Genomic DNA, 19871 nt, shown 5'->3' with positions numbered 1-19871 from the left:
CGCCTGTTTAATGTTTAATTTATATGCAGCATTTTAAGTAATGCTATATCAATCTATATCCAAATGTGGGAAAGAAGGGAAAAGTCAAATAGCTGTCTAGTTATAAAAACACACTGAATTCTGTTTGCTGGGAGAAACAGACAATGAAGGACGCCGCCAAGTTATTTATACACTTAATTTGAAACACGTCTTAAGCAGTTGATCATTCACAAAGATAGCAGCGCTACTTAGATCAAGAGACTGTAGGCACAGCCCTCAAGTGCACTGGTAACTTCTAGAACAATCTTAGAGCTCAGCTTCTGGGAACAAATGGCTTTTTCTGTTTTACCTTAGCCTTGACTTTTAACACGATTTAGTTTCCCTCATTTTTAGTCTTTCCCAGTTAAAACCAGCAGGTCTATAAATACGCCCAGCATTGAAAAACAAATGAACAAGTCATTCAACAAGTGCATGCTTGTGGCAGCAGTTGATAATGTGCTTGAGGCACACCATGAGGACCTGAGTCTGATTCCCAGCAACCAAGTACAAGCTCGGCACGCCAGTGTGTAGAACCTATTGCTTGGAAGAGGAATGCAGAGAGGGGAGAATCCCTAAGATCTGCTGACCAACTGGCCAACTAGTTTAGCTGATCAGTGAGCTCCAGGCTCACTGAGAGACCCCATTTCAATGTAAAGGGAGATGGACAGACTAGATGGCTCATCAAAGGCACTTGGCTTTGCAAGCTCAATTACTGGAATTTGATCCCTAGAACTCACATAAAGGTGAAGAAAGAGATCTACAAAGTTATCCTCTCATATCCCTTTCACCCCCATGACACTCATGAACCCCTCACCCCCTACATACAATCACACATAAAACAATAATCATAAGTAAATGTAAAGTGAACAACTGAGGGAGGTCAATTCTGAACTCTTTGTATACCCGTATGCACACGCACACACATATACACACTGGATCAGCCAATGAGAACTGAACCCTACCACACAGGCAGGGCTTGTGCGTAGTATTTCATTTCTGCTGACACCCCAGCTGAACAGCATGTACTCTTGAGCCTGTGTTTCCTTTTCTGTAAAATTGGATTTGGGGCTAGTTAATTTCTAAGACCACTGCAGTGCTCATATTCCATTCTTTAACAGTAACACTTTCTTTGCTTCGGGCAAATACAGTAAATGTCTAATCCTCTAGACACCCATGGCTCTACACTAAAGGAATGACCACTGTGATGAAGTTGTCCTGTTGGTACAATGTAGACCTCGGGCTTTCTTAATTAAAACACCATTGGTCCAGGTTAATGTTTTCATTATAAAAAGTTGGTTTCCAAGATCCGCCTCCTCGTTATGCTCTCACTTCGTGTTTTGTGTCACTTAGACATTATCTCCTTGTGGGACTTTGTAATGTTGTACTTTCATTAAAACTTGAGAGAAAGCCTGAAGCCTCACATCTTTGATTCAAGCGGAAAATGTCCTGGTCTATACAGACTACTCGACAACAACAACAAAAAAGGGAAGTATGAAGCCATGAGGCGTCCGGTCAAGTCACTGCCTGGCACACAGTCATTGTTGGAAGCTTATTACCTTCCCTTCTCTCTTCACTTCCAATTCAACTTTCACCTCCCTTCCCTTGTCAGGATTACTTCTGGCCTATTCTGTCATTAGCTCTTCTCTTCCCAGCCCTCACTGGCAAAAACCAAGAGTTGATGACACATGATTGTAGGAAGGTATGCAGCAAGGGTATTTATACAAGACTGGTCAAAAGTGTAAGAGGAGATGCTGTTTGAGGAGACTAAACTGCATGTAACCTTGGACACCACCTTTCTGTGTCTAAAGGTGCATTCTGCAGAGAGCCACCTGTGAACAGACATCAGAGCAAATTCTGTAAATGTTCAAAACACCCAGCTGCCATCCTGAGGTGATTAATTCTATACAAATAAAAGCAGTTTCATCTCCTAGATATAGTGAGTTAAAAATAAATAAAAGTACACACCCTGGCTATTAAATGTTCAATTGTTGAAAGGAGAACAAGGAAGAATTTATAGTTGTATAGTATACCGTTGTAAAAATATTTTCAAAATTAAAAATTTCAAAACTGAGAAGGGACTTCTTTTCACTGCTTAATGCATGTAGCTTTTTATTATTAAAACCGCATAAACATAATTTAAAAATAAAGAATAGAAAAGTTTCTCTGAGAAGTGGACAGGGCTTAGTGTAGAAACTCACAGCTAGTGCAAGTCCAGAACAAAAGTGTCTGTGACATGCTCAATTACAAATGGGAGGTCTATATATCCAATTCTCCCAAATCTCAGGGACTATCACAGAAGATGGAGTGGAAAAATCCCAAGAGTCAGAAGACAGTACAGAGCAGAGTGAAACAGTGTCTTCCCAACATGCCTTACTAGAGAATTCACAGTGGCTACTGCTGCCTACAAAAGAGCTGCCCAAGATCAAGACAGTCAACAGCAGAACATGAAGGGAAAAGGCCTTCCCAAGCTCCACCTTACTGAGCAGTTATTGGCAGCTGAAGACTCCCAGGGGAAGGACAGTCAATTTCAACCTCCAGTGGATAGCCTGACACACGTGAAAGTTTGACTCTTGGTTGGTTATTTAAAAAACAACAAAACCAGGATACAAAATTGGGAGGGGTAAGGGAAGTAGGGGTGGATCTAGGAAAAGTTGGTGGGGGGGGAGAGAGTGGGGATGAAAATGATCAAAATAGTTGTGTACATCTATGAAAATCCCTGAGAGCAAAAATATACATTTTTTTAAATAATGAAAAAACTGAAATAGCATACACACAAATCCCAGCAATTTTTCCAAGGAGTATATACTCAAGTTCCATATGGCCAGTAGAAAGGCTACACCTACCCAGGCCCTAAACCACGCAGCAGTAAGCAATGATACCCTCCTCTTGGGGATTCTATTACTAAGCTGTGCAGTAGCTCACTGTAGTTTTTGGTTGATGCCTCATTTGCTAAGAGCTAAACTTGTGGGAAGCATCTTGTTCCTCTCCAACATATTATCAGATTTAGCCTAACCCCCAAGAGTTCTGGAAGCTAAATATCATTAGCTCTAATTGACTAACGGCGCATCCCAGGGCTCTGGGAATGCCCGAACACATCCTGCTGGGATTAAGGACTTGGTAGATAGTCACTAACATGATGAGGAGCCTAGCTCAGTTCCTGCATGACCCTGTGAATGGTCTCAGATGATGCAGAAGGATGATGACCCACCCTTCCGAGGGTCTTCCCGGAATGCACAACTAAGATCTAAACTGTACTTGCGCAGTGAGTGACAAGACATGGCAGAGGCTATACTAGTCAGACATAAAGCAAAGTCAAGAATGTTCTTGAAGGACCGTCTTAGGACTGTGACAGAGGTCTTGACATCTGCTTCCTAGCTGCCTGAGTATCATTTGGTACATCAGAGGTGATATTGTTTTTGTCATAGTTGTTTTGGTAGGCTCCCAAAAAACTACAGCTTTCTAGACCTGTGGAGACAACGCAGAGTAGCTTCCTAATCCCTTATCTTTCTAGTTGTGGACCAGGGTTAAGACTTTGAAAAACCAAGGGCAGTGTTGAAGGCTTGACCCTCCTAATATGCTCTCCCCTCTTAATATAAGCACATTCCAAATTAGCTGATCATAGAATCCATTCTCTGTAGTAGGTTCCTCTAACAATTCTAAACTAGACATACGGGAACCTCTTTAAAACTGACTACACCTTTACACAATCAACTCAGAGATGCTCCGTTGAATAACTCCATAGTCGTGTGCTATTGGCAAAAAGCTCCTGGATGACCCGCTGTGTCCACTCTGTCATCCTGTAGATGACAAGGTGCTTCTCATGGCAACTATACCATTCTTGTATCTTAAATAATTCCTCTTATGTTAGCTGGAATGATACTCACAAATGCAGCGTGTATGCAAGGCTGTACCATACCCTGCCTAAAGAAGACTTCCTGTGGCTTCTTTCGCTCTTAAATAATATTAGCTACACTTAATACTTTCTCATGATATTTCTAAAAGTCAACAAGAATAGGAATATCAAACACACTTACACAGGAACTTATTTGTTATGCTTTAGCCAACTCACTGAATGATAATCAGTACCTGCAGGCTCTCGCCTGGCCTCTCTCTGCAGTCTAACATCTTGTTCCCATTTTCTGGATTCCAGCCATGCTACCTACCTACCTTTAATTCCGTGACTCAGCCATGTTTGCTGACACCCCTACCAACAGCATCACTACCTCCATTCTCTCACCCTCTCTTCCTCTTTCTCACCATTTTGGCCACTCCCCAAATGAGGTCTCAGCTCTATTATATCATTTTGGAACCATAAGATGTACCTGTAGTTAAGCCCTGACTGGCACAAGTATCAGTCTAAGTCTGGTATCTTCATCTGCCTGCATTCTCCACTGAGGCTGCGACATGTCTGTTCCCAGCTCAACACAAACAGGATCACAGCAGAGCTTGCTGAAAGATGTAACAATCATAGTCACTGAATTGCTAAGATCACGTACAATCGCTCCATATGGTTCATAGTCTCTAGTAAGTCTATCCAATTGAAACTGATTTCAACAAAAATGGCTTCATTTGGCCTTAACTGAAGTACCAATCCTGCCAAGGTTATGTGATTGTGACAACTGCGGGCTGAGACGCTGTTTGCAAAACAGCAGCAGAAAAAAATTGTGTACATTGATCCAATTATTTTGTCTCATCCAAACAAAATAATCCATCTCCTTCCAAGAAAAAAATACATATATATTTATAAACATATTTATGTCTCATTTATTAATATGAATGTCCCTTATTGGCAAGACTTGTATCTTTTATATTCTTTCAATCCTGCTGAGGGCATTTAAGAAACATTAAAAAGAAAAATGCTTTAACATGTCGAGAGTTATTTTTTGAGAAGACATAAAAGGCAAAACAGTAATATTATCTATAGGCAAGACTCCCCCTGGGCCTGCTGGGGCAATGCAAGACAAAAGAGGACTGTGTTTACGTCATGTAAGAGCAACAGGGACCCAAACAGGGCGTGGTACATAACTGACACAGGGACACTGTATAAATAAATATACCAGGAAAGAGCGGAATAGACGAGGTGTATCAGGCATATCAAGGCCCAACCCTCCTACCACTGCATAAGGGGAAAAGAGTAATGCCTTGGCTTTTGTAAGGGAATTGTACACATTCTTTTCTGCCTAAAAACTCTGCCAAGATAAATTTCATCCTTTGTCCCTAATTCTCTCAAGCCTTTGGAAGGTGCCATCTTCAGTAGTGGCCTCTCACCAGAATTTTCTTTTCACTGCACTATTTACAACAAAGCATATTCTGAGTAAAGGATTTGCCAGGCTACTTTATAGTAATGTATGAATGACTAACTACAGAACTCAGTGTCTTGGTTTTCACAGAAACGACAGCATTTGGTCAGAAAAGTATGAATGAAGGAAAATAAATGAGCCCAATCACCAGAGTTAATTTGTTTAAGCTCTTCCTAGCCTTACCATATCTCTGACTCCTCCCATCAAAGGTAAGATAAAGCATACAGAGTGAGGTGTGCTTGGCCCCAAACATGCTCTGGCTTTGTTCCTGGCAAAGAGCTATGTGGCCTTCCATAGATCACTAGGCACCAATACTTCCTTCCACCTGTGCTCACAGTCAAAATGTATCACCATAGCATCTCCCTGCAGGTGGCTTGTATTGTCCCTCTACAGGGCTCTGCAGTCAAAAACAAAACAAAACAACAACAACAAAAAACAACCTTGCAAATGCCTGCCCAGTCCTGATATATGTCCTGCACATGGGAAGCCGGGCAGTCCCAGGCAAATCAGGACAGGCAGTGATGGCAAGAACTAGTTCTTAATGGTAAATCTATCAATCATTTCTCCAAGGCCACCTGTCTGCTTGGTTTTCACTCCCACCTCTTCAGTTTAACAGATTTCCCCAAATTCTGCACTTTCTTTTTTTTAAAAGTAATTAGTTATACCTCCATTCAAGAATTAAGACTCCTAGCAGGAGCAAACACTGAAGTAGACATTGCAAAGAAGACAGCATACATATTATATTCCAAATAGGCACACAGAAAGATGTTCAAGTGAAAATGAAAAACGTAATAACTGCACAATACCAGAATGGCTAACAAAAGACCGACAATGTCAGGTTCTAATCAAATCATTCAGCATCATTGTCAGCAATCACGGAAAATAGTACAGCATCTCTGGAAATTTTCTTACAAAACTTTCCTCAAGATACTTTGTTTCTAGGAACTTACCTAAAGGAAATATATTTCCAAACAAAAAATCCACACAGAGATATTGCCAGCCTGTATCTGAGTCTAATGGCCCATGAACAAACAGCTGAATGAGTTATGACATAACCATTCAGCTAAAAGCTGCTCAGGCTGAGCGTGGCACTGCATCTGTAATCCTAGCGCTCAGAAGATGGAGGCAGAAAGTTCACGGCTCAAGAGCAGCCTTAACTACATAGAGAGTTCAAAAGCATCCTGGGCTACATGAGACTCTGCTAAGACAGACAAATAGATACAGCAAGGAGGAAGTCGGGAGGTGGAGGAGCCAAATTACTGATATGACTGACATAGAAGAAAACATGAATGTCTGACTGTCTCAGGGTTTCTGTTGCTGCAACAAATACTAAGACCAAAAGCAACTTCGAGGGGGTGGTTATTTGGCTTAGGGTCCATCCTCAGGAGAAACCAAAGCAAGAACTTGGGACAGGAACCTAGAGGTAGGAACGGAAGTGGAAGCCATGGAGGAGTGCTGCTTACTGGCTTGCTCCTCCTGGCTTGCTCAGTTTGTTTTCTATATATATTGCAGTACTACCTGCCCGCATGACACTGCTCACAGTGGGGTAAGGCCTTCTACATTAATCATTAATCAAGAAAGTACCCCACAGGATTGCCTACAGGCCGATCTGATGGCAGTATTTTCTCAAGTGAGGCTACCTCTTCTCAGATGATTCTAGCTTGTGTCAAGTTGATTTAAAAATAAAAAAAATAAAAAAAATAAAAAATAAAAAACTTACCAGAACGATGAATTTCAAAATACATAGCCAGTGACGGGAACACAAAGTAAGGAAGGAAATCTAGGGGGTGGACAGTGCAAACTGGCAGAGGAAGCTGACCTGGAGTGACCTGGTGATGCATGAGGAACGCTCGTTCCCTGATTCTGATGCTAATCCAATTGCATGAATCAGCTCCTCGGAACTTTGTCCAGGCCACCAAACACCACCAGATCCAACCAGAGCTTTGCCTGACACCATGTTCAGGGACATCATGTTGGCCATTGGACATTACCAATGGTAGAAATTTTTGTAGCACATGCACATGCACGAGCACACGGCAAAGGACTTTCTTTTCTCCCTGAAGAGTACTTCATTCTCTACTTTGTCAGGATGTCACTGAGATACTCGTAGTGCACAACCATGAAACCTCACACAGGAGTAGCTGCATTGTGGGCATGTAAGTCATGCTTCAGTAACCAGGGATCTCAGAAAGGTTATGCAGCACTGTCTTCTGATTCTGTCTCTCTCTCTGTCATCTGCTGAACAAGCTGAAGACTAGAAGTTGCCAGACAGTTGAGGCTGTGATCTGTCTTCTAGATCACACCTTTCTCCATCTGCTCAGCTACAAGAAGGGATACTGACTATCCCTTCCCCAAAACCCAACATCTGAGACTTTTACTTGTTGCATGTATTTCCAGGTCTTTTTAGCAATTAGTGGCTGGAGAGGTAGATCTGTGTTTAAGGACACTAGACTATGCTTCTAGAGGTCTCTGGTTTGATCCCCAGCCCCCACCTGGCAGCTAACAACTGTCTGCAATTCCAATTCCAGGATATTTGTCATCCTCTTCTGGCCTCATGGGCACTGAGCATATAAGCAGAAAAATTCATCACATAAAATAAAGAAAAATAAATCTTGAAGGGGGGGGGAGAAACAGAGGCAATGTCTGCATACACTGTTTGCCCTTCATTAAGGTCAGAGGTATGACGCTTACACAGGACTTATCCAAACAGCACAGTGTTCAAATAACTATAATTCCTTGCTTTCTAGTACCTTCTGTAACTTTCAAAGGACAGCAAAAGTAAGGATCATGATTAATTTACTCACTCACTAAGAATACTCTCAACCTCAGGACCTTTGCACCTGTGTTTTGTTTTTGTTTGTTTGGCCTGGAATCTGCCTTGCTCTCTCACTGCTTTAGGGTCTTTAGTCTAATGCCAACTTCTTGGATAGGCTTTCTCTGGCCCCCAGTGACAATTCCATGTCCTTTGACATGTTTCGTACTCTGATTTATTTCCTTTCTAACATTTATTGCCACCTAATACTATGCATTATCTTTATTTTTTTCCATTTACTGTTTCTCTACCCTCACTAGAATATTTATTCATTATTAGATTGTTCTAAGCTTCCATTAATATACCAGACACACCTAAGAGATACATCAGATAAATAAATGAACTAACAGCTTCTGACCTTGAAGAACTCCTAGCAACAGTGGTCACATCTCTTCCATAGAGAAGGTTATAATGTAAACATTTGAAACAAACAATTTACCATTAAAATCTCTGTAATCACCAAAGCCAGCCTTGATATTTCTTAACTATTTTCTTACCCCCTCAGTAATACCTTTAGCAAAGCTACTAAATTAGCTGAAAGCATTGGGTCAGCATGCACAGACATACAAAAATCCATTCAGTCCTACCTAGTGTCATCACAGAACACAACAGTGGTTATCAGTCCTCCAGATTAAGAGCATGCCTGAACTCACGAAATAAAAAAAGGAAAGCTGAGGCTGGCCCTGGACAACTTAATTCTGAATGCACTCCCTTAACTACTCAAGAATTTGTGGGAAATGACATTTTTGCAGATGGAACAAACACCTCATCTACCTGAGATCAGAGTTGTTATCACAAGTGTATGCAGAATGTCATCCAGAGGCTCGTATGCTCAGCCACCTGGTTTCCGTCATGTAGCCCTGTTTTGAGTCTGTCATGGCTGGCAGAAGTGTGCAGTGACAGCATGCTTTGAAGAATATAGCCCAGCTCCACTTCCAATAGAATAATGGTTGATGGAGCATCACAGGAGAATGCTGCGATGCCTGTTCCCACTGCTCCCTAACAAATGCCAGGCCAACAGGCTTTCACTGTCAGGACAGACGGAAATCCCCTAAACTGTGAGCCAAAACGAAGCCCATCTTCGTAAGTGCTTTCAGTCAGGTGTTTGTTTACAACAATGAGAAAAGTACCTGATAGGAAAAACTTAAAAGAGTTGCAGAGAAACGGGGCACAGGGCCACATGTGTTTAATCCCTGCACTTGAGAGGCAGAGGCAAGTGGGTCTGTGTGAGTTTGAGGCGAGTCTGGTCTATACACTGAGTTCCAGGGCAACCAGAGCTAGTGGTGAGTCCTTGTATCAAGAACACAAGAAGAAAAACAGACAACAACAAAGAGGGTTGCATAGAATGGGCTGTTTTCTGAGAATTGTTTGAGAAAATACAAAAAGAAAGTGTTGCCAAGTGTCCCCTAGACCCTGAGAAAATTTCTTGTAGTCTATGGGGGCAAGATAGCTGATACGTGCATATCTGTCCCCAGGAAGCTTATAGAAGTGCCTCTGTGTTGACAAGAAGGTATATCTTCAAAGGACTGGAACGTTCTCTATATAGTCTAAGTTAAACAAACATGGCATCCTGGCACCCAGGTCACAGATGCCAACACACTCAGCAACAACCCACAGATACCTTTCTTTGACTTTGATTTCAAGTCCACTGCTCAAATTTCTCTTGTGATTTTGTCCTCAGTTCCTTCAGGTTGAGACTGAGTATTTGAACTCTTCAGAGAATGACACTGGAGCAAATAAATTCAGAGCTATAGCATTACAGTGATTAAAAAAAAGACAGAAAAGACTTCTGGATGCTCAATGGAAGCTGTGCACTCCCGATGATTTCAAATATATAATCTCTCTCTAGGATAGGCAGCTATATAGTAGGCTAAATAACAGATCTCCAAAACATCTACGTCTTAATCCTTGGAACCTGGGGAATGATGCCTAATAGGATGAAAGGAGTTAATATATATAATTAAGCTATAAATCTTGAGATGGAGAGATTTTTCTGACTCTCTGGTGGCTTACTACTGTCACAAGAGTTCTTATAGGGGAGAAGAAGCCAGGCCATGCCTGTAATCCTAGTACAAGAGATCCAGAGGTTAAAAGTCATTTTGAGCTACATAAATTTAGAGCTAGCCTAAGGTTATATAAGATTCTGTCTCAAAGCAACATAAACGAAGCATCAAAGTAGGTAGACAGGAAAGGAGAAAAAAGCATTAAAGCTAGGTAGAAAACTTAAAATTGTAACAAATCTGAAAATTTAAATTTTATAGATGGTGGAAGGGGACTCGAGACCAGAGATGAAGGGACCCTGGGAAGGTAGAAAAGCATGGAAGGGAGGTACCATGTGAAACCTCTAGAAGGGACGCATGTCCCATGACACCTGATGGAGATTGTCCTGCAACATGATAATAATGTTTTACGGTTCAAACTCACTAAGTTGTGGCAACTTGTTATAGCAATAACAGAAAGCTAATGTAAAGCTGAGGTGGATTCTCTTGATCCCCATATGCAGCAAAGTAGCCAAAGTAGATAGCTTATACACATGTCATCGTTTTTGTTCTTCATAACTTTAAGGTCTCTCTGGGTATTCAGTTATCAATTTCCAAATAGCTGTGACAATATAATCATGGGCTTAATGATGGCCAGGTGTCTGCTCTGAACTTTAGCATTATCTTGTTTTATCTCTCAACAAACAGAATCCCAAAGTAAAATACCTTTCTCAGATTAACAGAGCTAGTAAATGCCTTTTTGTTTTCCTTAATTCAGGCTGGTCCCAAACTTTCTATGTATCTTGAGGATGACACTAGACTTCTGATCTTCCTGCCTGCTGGGATTATGTAGTGCTGGAAATCTAACCCAAGGGTTCCTGCATGGGAGGCAAGTGCTCTACCAAATGAGCTACAGAGCAGCTCATGTAAATGATGCAAAACCATCACACAATATGAGATGCTAGGACAGCTGTTAGTTACTGCAGGTTTTCCTGACTGTATCTACCTTCTCCTTCTCCAGAGCCCAGCAAAGGGAAAGAATGGTTCTAATGTTATGAAGAATAAAAACAAGCTTAATCCAAAGAAAGATTAAGCAACATGCCCAAAGTTTGAAGTGCCTATACAAGGATTTGAATACCAAGTCAACAGGACTTTTAAAAAAAAATCTAAGTAGTTTCTAGTCATAGCACCTTGTTCTTTGGGTTTTGTTTTGTTTCATTTTGTAATGAAGGGTCTCATGTAACCCAGATTGAGCAAAAACTCCTTACATACCCAAAGGATGGCCTTGAACTTCTTGCCTCCAACCCCCAGGAGTTGGGGTTACAGTGGGCACTACCAAGCCTAGTTTATGAGGTACTGGAGCTCTGTGCATGCTAGGCAAGCACACTACCAAGCTCCAGGCCCAGTCCTAGCACTCTAATTCGCGTGGTTTTAGAAAGCTGCATGTGTCTCCACAGGCACACCCATTCCATCCCAGCTCCTTTTACCCTCACCAGCATGAGGTTTCATTATTTCATCCCCAAGCTACCCATATGAAGAACCTAAGTCATCCTACTCCATCTTGAAAGCAGCTAGAAATTACAAATAGCAAGGCTACAATCCTATACACACAAGAAACACATAACAATTCTCACCAAGGAAACCAAAGCAAGCAGAAGGAACACTAAGTTTTCCCGAGTTCAAGCTAGACCCAAAGACATGTGATTTACCCCAATACAAAGCATGCAATCTTGGAGCTAGGAAGGTCCCAACTTAGGGGTCTAGTTTGCTTTATACTGCTATGATATGACCAGGAAACAGTTTATTTCATCTTATGACTCCCGGTCACATTCTGTCACTGAGGGAAGTCAGAACAGGAACTTGAGGAACCTGCAGTCAGGAATTAAACAAAGCAGAGAACATGGGGGAAGACTGCTTACTGGCATGATTTTCATGGCTCACTCAGCTACCTGTCAGACAACCCAGGATGATGGCAGAGATGATGGTAGCACCCAGAGTGCACAGGCCCTCCCACACCAATCACTAATTAGGAAAATACTCTACAGCATGCCCACAAGCCAACCTGATGAGACAGTTTTTCAGCTGAGGTTTCTTCTTCCCAGATGACTCCAGCTTGTGTCATATTAACCAAAAGTAAGCAACGCAACAGATGTCTGGTCTAATTTTCCATCCTATACACAGGAGCCCACTCTTCATAACCTACAAAATACTGTCTTTTCTGGGGCAGACTAATTTTTAGAACATTATCCCCAGGAACCAAGATAAATCCACTGGCTCAAGCCTATAGCAAGACACACAGAGCATGTCTCTCTTCAGCCAGATAATCAGCACAGTTCCCTAGACCTTTCCTGTTCCTGGATGAGCATTTAAGTTTCTACATTTTGTCTGTGTAACAATCCTTTGCAGGTTGCTACCCCCAGAAAAGCCAACATCTGGGATGTCTCTGCAGAAAGCTTGGAGCCTAGAACAGAACACATGCCAACATTTTCTAGCCCTGTGGTGCCAAAATGGAGTCAATGACACCATAACCTCCCTTGGCTAATACTGCTGGCAAAAATGGATTAAAACTGAGTATTTTTAGCAAAGCAGACAGAATAGTCCACAAAAATCCTTTCAAACTTGGTTCTCCACCATTCTATATTTTAATTTCCTAGAGGTAAATGATAGAAATTTGTATTTGTTTGGCATGCTGTGTTTCACTTTCTATATTCCACACTATTATAGCCTGTCTAGACATTCATTTATTTATTGAGTGTTACCACAGGCCAAGCACAGATCCCAAGACACCACAGACTGAGGGAACCATGCAGAAGCCCTGCCAGTGTGAAGAGATCTTTGACAGGCTTCCATCAACCCCACTGCGTCAGCTCCAAGTCTGAAATGTACAGCTTCACTACCAAATCAGAATATTTCACCCAAGACAGCTCAAATAAATTTTCATACTTGTGTGCCGAAAAAGAAGAGTTCAGTGTTAAACTTCCAATATATTTGTAACACTTATTTAGGAATGACCTGGCAATGACCTCTCATTCATTTTCTGCAATATGGCTTTCTCTAAAATGAATAACTGTGGCCTTCATATTAAAAAAAACTCTCTGAACTAAATTCTTCCAAAAAGGTCATTTAATAATACTGTATTTAGTCAGCTTTTTTTTTTATAATTTAAGTATATTTCTAGGGGGTGCGGGCATGGCTTGGTGGTTAAGGGAGCTTACTACTTTTATGGGGTACCTGGGTCTGGTTCTCAGCACCCAAGCCAAGTGACTCCCAAACACCTGAAACTCCACCTCCAAGGGATTGGACACAGTCTTCTGACCTCCAAGGCACATCAAATCAGACTTTCACACACACACACAGAAAGGGAGAGGGTGAGAGGGAAAGGGGGACAAAGGTGGTGGGGAAAGAGAGACAGGACAGAGGAGCTAGGAGAGATCAGCACACAGTCCATATCGGGTCTATCCTGCCATTAATGATCACACCAGATATTGGAAACACATACACCAGAAAACAAACAGAAAAGAGTATAGTTTGACAGGTGGAACTATTGCTAGAATTAGCCTCTGGGATGGTACATTTGTCAACTCTGACTACCCATTATTATTATTTGTGGACTTACACTAAGGTCAACTCTATAGACTTGAACAGTCTGAATTAAGGACAGATGTCTTGGAAATATATTCTAGCAGGCCCATGAGGTGGCTCAGCAGGTGAAGGCACTTGCTGTAAAGCCTGACACCATGAGTTTAACCACCACAAGAGCCCACGATGGAAGAGGAGAACAGACTCTCACAAGCTTGGGTTTATCCCCTAGTCCACACATGGTAGAAGGGGAGAACAGCCTTTCACAAGCTGTATGTAAGTTCTGGGGCTGGAACTCAGGTTGGCAGGCTTGCATGGCAAATGCTTTTGCCCACTGGGCTTTCTCACTGGCCAACTACAACCACAAATAAAACATATTCTCCATAAAAGGGAAGACTGGGAGTACAATATCTGAGAACATTTAAAATATGACAGACTGCAAGGTTTAGCTCAGCCTGGACAGCTGATGACCTTTCAGCACCCTGCCACCTCTTTTTAATTAACCTATCAGGAGAAGTCCCTTTCTGTTAACAGAGAGGCCCTGCTTGTGCTCACTTGGATCCTTCCTGAGAACAGGCAGCATCAGTGCTTGTGCAGGGTGACTGCCTGGACAAGGCCAGGACCAGAGCAGAGAGCATTGGCACAGGGGCAGTAGTGGGAGCAGATGGGAGTTAGTGCTTTGGTCACTGAGAAGCTCCTATCAGCACAACTCCTGGGGCCCAGCACTTTAATTAGGACCACCAATTAAAGATGCCACAGGCACAGAACTATTAGAACAAAAGATGGCGTTAAATGGCAGCAGCAGGTAACTGTGAGGATGTGAGGGGAGGGGGCACTGCCACTGAGAACACTGAAAACTTCAAGTCAGCTTTCATGAAATTAAATCTTCGCTTATTGCGTAAGCCCTAGAAATCTCTTCTAAGTACTGCCCCAGAAAAAGAAATGGAAAACCTCAGTCATTCAAAACATTGTATATGAAAATTGTAACAATTTCAGCCATAATCACAAAAATCTGTACATAACCTCATGCCTTCGTGACTGGTAAATAAACAAACTGCTGCCTCCATACAATGGACACTACTGGCCAGTGAAGAGGAGTCACTCTCTATGGCTCATGAGGAGTGAATCTGAGATGCAAAAGAAGCCAGACTCACACAGGACTGTGCACTGCCTTATTCTGCTGGCATGACTGAATAAAAGGCATGCTTTATGTTTTCCTTTAGTAATTTCAAAATATCAGGTTTTCACTTAAGGTCTCTGATCCATTTTGAATTCATTTTTGTTCAAATGAGAGATGTACATCTAATTTCATTCTTCTGCATATGAATATCCAGTTTTGCCAGTTTATTATTACATGTTTTTTTCAGTGCATGTTTTGAAGTATTTATCAAATATGTAGCCAGAGCTATGTGAGTTTATTTCTAGATTCTTTGTTGTGTTCCACTGGCCTACATGTCTATTTGTGTGCCTGTATCATAGTGTCTTTGTCACTATGGCTCTGTACTATAATTTGAGGTGAAGTACTTTGATAGTTCCAGCAGTGTTTTTTTCTGCTTAGAATTGCTTTGGCTATCCACGGTCTTTTGCAAATGCAAGGACTGGTTTTTATAGTTCTGCAAAGAATGTTACTGGAATTTTAACAGAGGTGGCATTGAATCTGGGCATATATCCAAAGCATTCTAACTCTTACTAGAGAGATCTTCAGATAACTGTGTTTATTGATATCATATTTACGAGAGTGTGGAAATTAAGTCAGCCTACATGTCCATCAGCAAATAAATGAATAATGAAAATACTGTATATATACACAATAGAAATATTGTGTATATCTACTTCACCATAAAAAATAAAATGATAAATGTTAACAGAAAATGGATCTGGAAATTACTAAATGAAGAAGCACAGACTAGAAAAACCAATACAATGTCTTCACTCCCTTAGGTAGATCCTAGCTTTTAAACTTTACAAATATGGATATGTATATGTGAGTGTAGATAGAAGTCATGAAACAGTAAGGCATCTTAATTAGGGTTACTATTGATGTGATAAAACACTATGACCAAAAGCAACTTGGGGAAGAAAAGCAACTTGGGAAGAAAGTTCCAAATAACATTTCAGCATCAAAAGCATCGAGGGCAGGAACTCAAGCAGGGCGGGAACCTGGAGGCAGGAGCTGATGCAAAGGTCATGGAAGGGTGCTCCTTACTGGCTTGCTCATCATGGCTTGATCAATATGCTTCCTTATAGAACCCAGGACCACCAGCCCAGCATGTCCATACCCATAATGAACTGGGTGCTCTCCCATCAATTACTAATTGAGAAAGTGCCCTACATTCCTGCCTACAGACTAATATTATGAAAGCATTTTTTTTTCAATGAAGGCTTCCTTCTCTCTGATGATTACAGCTTGTGTCAAGCTGACATAAAACCAGCCAGTATAACAGGGACTAAAAACGGGGATGGGTTTTAAGAAAGTGGGAGAAGGTGAACAGAACATACGTGACATAAAAACAGAAAGAATTACTGGAGATACAAGAGCACAACAAAGAGCAGTGGGTGGGGAAAACATGGAAAGGGGGTCAGTGAATACAAATTGTTTATGAAAAAGGACATAATGAACCTATTCTTCTGTATAATTAAGAAACAAATTAAAAGCAGAACACTCATTCCTCCTCTACTCTCACATTCATCACACAGACCTCTGCAGCTCAACATGTGTGGGACACTTACCCACCAGCAATTAAGCAAGCAATTCTGCAGCACACACCAGATTTTTGAGGGACCCCTGATTAAACTGTAGTCTGGAAATACTGACCTTCAGGTAGTGTAAGATCTAAAAGAATCAGAGTTTGGCCCCCAGAGTCTTCCCTGTCCCAACTTCAGGTGCCAGTCACAAGACCTACTGGGTTCCCACAACTTCCTCCTCAGCACCTATTAATCTGCTACAGCAGCTCCCATAATTCAAGGAATCTGAGTTTATTATGAGGTATATAGATGGAGAGATGCAAGGTGGAGCTATGGGAAAGACTCATGGAGCATCTATGCTCTGTGGGAGCCCCATCCGCTAGGAACCTGCATGTACTCCACTGTCTGGAAGCTCTGTGAAACCTGTCCTGTTTTGTTTTATGCAGATTTTGTTGCATGATCATGACTGAAGCCTGAACAACCATGTAGACACATGATGGGACAAAGCAGGTATAATCAAATTCTGACAGGCAAAAGGCAGAAACCTAGAGGTCCTTCTGGTCAGTCTCTACACGGATTCTCTGTAACATTTATTCCTCCCTGGGACAGACCTGTTTTAAAACAGAGTCTTACTATCAGCCTGGGCTGGAGTGTTTCCTTATTGCCAGCTCAAAGTGCAGGGAAGATTATGCTCTGCATTTGAGAAGAGGAATTCTAATTTCTATGGCCTACCCTGGGGAGGGAGTAGCCCTAAGGACGTGGGTGAAAACAAAGATGGTCATCCTATCATACAAGTATCCTTTGAAAGGTAAAACAGACCAGAAAACAGAGGCCCTAAGACAAGAGGCCGACTGCAAAGCAGCACTGGGGAAATTTCCAAGCTACTTCTCTCTGTCTTTATCTGGGTGATGGTCATACCACTATAGGCAATTGTCAAGACTCATCACGTTATGCAATAGTACTCCATGCAAATGATCCTTCAGTAAATTTGATATTTTTACAGATGGTCTATGGGGAAAACCCCCACTTATGATACCATGATGCAGATGCAAAAGTGAAGAGTGAAGTTGTTTGCTCGGATTTCATGGTATCATCAAATCAGCTTTATTCCGTTGAAAAGCTTCCCCGCAGCCACCAGAGCCTCTTCAGCATCAGCTCTTCAGCATTCGAACAACAGCCCTGAGAATCATGCACAGCATGTAATGCCCCCCTTTTCGCGTAGCGGAGGAAATATTTCAACAACTCTCAGTAAAATACAGCTCTCTCCTCACAGCAAAAATGCGACTGATTACGCAACATGATGAGAACTGAAAAATAAAATAATAAAATAAAATAAAATGGCTGGGTAATTCTGGGAGAAAAAAAAAAAAGAAAAAAATGAGAAGACTCCTAAGACCCATTGACTGTCTACCTAACTTAGTTGCCTTGAAAACAAGGGGAAAGTCTGTAAGTCAGGGCAGTGGTGGAGCCCATGGCACCACGCCAGCAGCACTGACAGCCACAAGCTTGGCAGAAATGCACACACAGACCCCATGTCTATGTGAACCAGAATCTAGTCACTGCTATCTCAGGCAACTCAGGTCAAGGGATGAGGACATGCCAGCAGGACTGAGGGACAGCACAACATTCATAACAGAAGACAGGCAGCATTGTCTATGTCACAAGTATACATCTGACCTCTTGACAAATGTATAAATGTACCCACATTTGCCCACTCCTTCCTTCACAAAATTAGTGTGTATAGAGTATGTACATGTATGTGATTATTTATGTTTTTGTGGATGAGGGTGGATAAAAATATGTCCTGGCATATGTATGGACATAAGAGAACAATCTTGGTCCTCACCTTTGTACCTCGTTTAAGGCTAAGTCTCTTCGTGCTCCCCACTGCTCATGTCAGCTAGCAAGCGGGCAAGTGTTCAGAGATGCCCCAGTCTCCCCTTCCATTCTTGTTGGGGGTACACTTGAGTCACATATGTTCTCTGTGGGAGCTAGAGATTGCAAGTTCAGGTCCTCATACGTGTACAGCAGTTTACACACTGAGCCATCTCACTAGTTGGTTTTACTCACTTACAATATCACCACCCCAATCTACATTTAAAATAAAGTTCAGTTTTAGGATGAGTTGTATCCAAGTTTAACTCTAGGAGATAACTGAAAACATTACTAATGTTTACAGTACCACAAAGCATATCTGTTGACAGTTTTCTTGATGAAAATTCTGCTCACTGGATCAACACGAGAGCAGAAGAAGGGTTCGAGCTAGAAACACCCGGGCAATGCACGCACTCATCACTGTGAGTATTAAAGGCTGAGGTTGCCTTTCCATGACCCTTGGACCCACCATAAAAACTGTCCTGTAGCTTCCACTTCCCAATTTTATATTTTAGACAAATCCCTCAAACTGTAAAACTTAGAACATTCTTTCCTTCCTCTTTCAAGTAAAATGTTTTCATAGAAAAATGTTTTCCATCAGATCCAATAAGAGTTCATCAAGCCTGAGGCTTTATCTGCATTAGATTATCAATGTCTCCTTGGAACCCTGTTTCAATGAGGCTGTCTACTTACAGTAGCCACACAGGTGAACAATAAATTAATTCCACACAGGGGAACAATAAATCTACTCTTGTGATCGCTGAAGAGAGTCCACCTGATGCTATTTCCCATGATTTTTTGGGAAATATAGGCTTTAAAAATCTTATGAAAGAACGGGGAGATGGAAAGACCTGGAGGGGATTGGAGCTCCACAAGGAGAGCAACAGAACTGAAAAATCTGGGCACAGGGGCCTTTTCTGAGACTGATAACTCTAACCAAGGACCATGCATAGATATAACCTAGAACCCCTGCACAGATGTAGCCCATGGCAGTTCAGTGTCCAAGTGGGTAGCCTAGTAAGGGTCCGTTCGACCTTTTTCCTGGGAAAAGCAGAAGACTCATTTTGATGGAGGCAGACGTCATCTTTACTTTGTGTGTAAGAATATGTCTGTGCTGTCATGAGGCGCTTTTACCTATGACTTCAGACTTAAGGTCCACACATTCAAAGACCTGAGCTGGGGTCATGTGGTTTGTGAAATGGCTAGGAAGGATATGGAGCTGCATCCATCATGGCAACCAGTATACGTTCTGTCTTTAGGTCTGTAATGCAGCCCCTAAAATAACAGGATAGAGACCGAGACGTCAATATAGCTAATGTAGTCACTGTAGAAATTTTGTTTAATGTGGTACATTTGCAACGGGAGTAAGTTCTTGTAGCTGCAGGAACCAGTCTCCACCCCAGGTCTTTATCGCTGTAGTTTATTGGGGCTTTAAATTTGTTTCACAATTTAGTTACAGAACTTTGGCATGCTACAGCTGAGGGTGGAAGTTGTGTTCTTCTTTTAAATTCTTTGCATCTATGCTGGACATGCAATTTGGCAATATCCAGTGTTTTGAACATTAACACAGTTCATGGATTTATCTCTAGTCCAATGAAAGCCTCATATCTATGGAGGTCTAAT

The 19871-nt window shown here is 41.7% G+C and overlaps 1 protein-coding gene across 5 annotated transcripts in view; it reads right to left on the bottom strand.

Annotated features, from left to right (window-relative positions):
* The window catches only part of Pcsk5 (proprotein convertase subtilisin/kexin type 5), a 429034-nt gene that overhangs the window by 384284 nt on the left and 24879 nt on the right, over positions 1–19871 (bottom strand). The window lies entirely within an intron of this gene.

The sequence above is a fragment of the Psammomys obesus genome, unplaced genomic scaffold (assembly GCF_907164565.1).
Source record: "Psammomys obesus unplaced genomic scaffold, mPsaObe1.curated_primary_1811, whole genome shotgun sequence".
Lineage (NCBI taxonomy): Eukaryota > Metazoa > Chordata > Mammalia > Rodentia > Muridae > Psammomys > Psammomys obesus.
This window is presented reverse-complemented; position numbering and strand designations above follow the sequence as displayed.